Source organism: Pituophis catenifer, unplaced genomic scaffold (genome assembly GCF_029215685.1).
Source record: "Pituophis catenifer annectens isolate HBS135680 unplaced genomic scaffold, rPitCat1.0.hap2 SCAF_39, whole genome shotgun sequence".
Classification (NCBI taxonomy): domain Eukaryota; kingdom Metazoa; phylum Chordata; class Lepidosauria; order Squamata; family Colubridae; genus Pituophis; species Pituophis catenifer.
This window is the reverse complement of record NW_027256919.1, coordinates 250,001-252,500: the sequence shown is the minus strand read 5'-3', so window position 1 is coordinate 252,500 and position 2,500 is coordinate 250,001.

The following is a 2,500-nucleotide window of genomic DNA, read 5'->3' as shown; positions in this document are numbered from 1 at the left end:
AGCAAAGAGAGGGAGGGAGGGATAGATATTAAACGGGATGGACGAAACGTAGGGAGCGCACACAAGACACGCGATGAGAAACCACCCGCCCAGAGAAATTCATCTCCGATTTACCGAGAAGACAGGGAGAGCAGAGAGATCGCAATGGATGGGAAACACGACGGGAAAGCACAAAATATCGGCGAGCTGGCGAGAGCAAAGATATCGAGTAGATTCAAGAGAGAAAGCGGAATTATTTGATAAACAACGTAGAGATGACCAAGAACAGGAAAGATGGAGAGATGAAAGTGGGGACGGACGACGGGAGGAGAAGAAAGAACAGCCAAAAGAGAGCCAAGTAAGAGAACAAGACGAGAAAGCGTCGAGAGAAGGAGCAGAAGAAGTTGAAGAAAGAACAAAGGGACCTAAGAACGACTTGCTCCACAAAGCAAATAGGTCAGCAAGAAATAAGAATAATTTCCTTGACTAGAAATGGACTGGATTCGGCCATTCGGCAAGAGGAAGGAAAATATGGAATAAATGAGGGAAGTTAAGATGAGAAATGAAAGGCCTACGAGAGGTTCCTCTGGGAAAACTACACCCAAAACTTTGGAGGAAGGAAGATGGCAGAAATTGTAACAAACTTTTCACTTGAAGTCAAGCTTTTCACGTCAAACCAGCTCTTTCAATCAACCCCTCGCAGCCATCCTGGCAGGGAAGCAGAAAACGGAAACACTCCGGTCCGGCCGAGGCCCGGGTAAACCGGTCCCGCCCGAGCGTCCCGGTAGACCGGGACGGCTGCCCGTCACGGACACCCCAGGGCCCCGGCGCGGGCACCGAGGCGACGGCGGAGGTCCCCGACCGAGGCCCGGGGCCCCCGCGCCGGGATCCCGTACATCCATCAAGGCGGGGAAACAGAAACACTCTAGGCCGGCCGAGGCCCGGGTAAACCGGACCCGCCCGAGGCCGTCCCGGTAGACCGGGACGACTGCCCGGCGCGGACACCCCCGGGGGCCGGCGTGGGCACCGAGGGGACGGCGGAGGTCCCCGACCGAGGCCCGCGGCGCCGGAGCCGGGATCCCGTGCATCCATCGTGGCGGGGGAAACAGAAAGGCTGATCCGGCCGGGGCCCCGGTAAGCCGGACCCGCCCGAGGCCGTCCCGGTAGACCCGGCCCTCTCCCCGTCTCGGGCACCCCAGGGGTCCGGCGTGGGCACCGAGGCGACGGCGGAGGTCCCCGACCGAGGCCCGCGGACCCGGAGCCGGGATCCCGTGCATCCATCGTGGCGGGGGAAACAGAAAGGCTGATCCGGCCGGGGCCCCGGTAGACCGGGAAGACTGCCCGGCGCGGACACCCCCGGGGTCCGGCGTGGGCACCGAGGCGACGGCGGAGGTCCCCGACCGAGGCCCGCGGCGCCGGAGCCGGGATCCCGTGCATCCATCGTGGCGGGGGAAACAGAAAGGCTGATCCGGCCGGGGCCCCGGTAGACCGGGACGACTGCCCGTCGCGGGCACCCCCGGGGTCCGGCGGGGGCACCGAGGCGACGGCGGAGGTCCCCGACCGAGGCCCGCGGACCCGGAGCCGGGATCCCGTGCATCCATCGTGGCGGGGGAAACAGAAAGGCTGATCCGGCCGGGGCCCCGGTAGACCGGGAAGACTGCCCGGCGCGGACACCCCCGGGGTCCGGCGTGGGCACCGAGGCGAAGGCGGAGGTCCCCGACCGAGGCCCGCGGCGCCGGAGCCGGGATCCCGTGCATCCATCGTGGCGTGGGAAACAGAAAGGCTGATCCGGCCGGGGCCCCGGTAGACCGGGACGACTGCCCGTCGCGGGCACCCCCGGGGTCCGGCGGGGGCACCGAGGCGACGGCGGAGGTCCCCGACCGAGGCCCGCGGACCCGGAGCCGGGATCCCGTGCATCCATCGTGGCGGGGGAAACAGAAAGGCTGATCCGGCCGGGGCCCCGGTAGACCGGGAAGACTGCCCGGCGCGGACACCCCCGGGGTCCGGCGTGGGCACCGAGGCGAAGGCGGAGGTCCCCGACCGAGGCCCGCGGCGCCGGAGCCGGGATCCCGTGCATCCATCGTGGCGGGGGAAACAGAAAGGCTGATCCGGCCGGGGCCCCGGTAGACCGGGACGACTGCCCGTCGCGGGCACCCCCGGGGTCCGGCGGGGGCACCGAGGCGACGGCGGAGGTCCCCGACCGAGGCCCGCGGACCCGGAGCCGGGATCCCGTGCATCCATCGTGGCGGGGGAAACAGAAAGGCTGATCCGGCCGGGGCCCCGGTAGACCGGGAAGACTGCCCGGCGCGGACACCCCCGGGGTCCGGCGTGGGCACCGAGGCGAAGGCGGAGGTCCCCGACCGAGGTCCGCGGCGCCGGAGCCGGGATCCCGTGCATCCATCGTGGCGTGGGAAACAGAAAGGCTGATCCGGCCGGGGCCCCGGTAGACCGGGACGACTGCCCGTCGCGGGCACCCCCGGGGTCCGGCGGGGGCACCGAGGCGACGGCGGAGGTCCCCGAC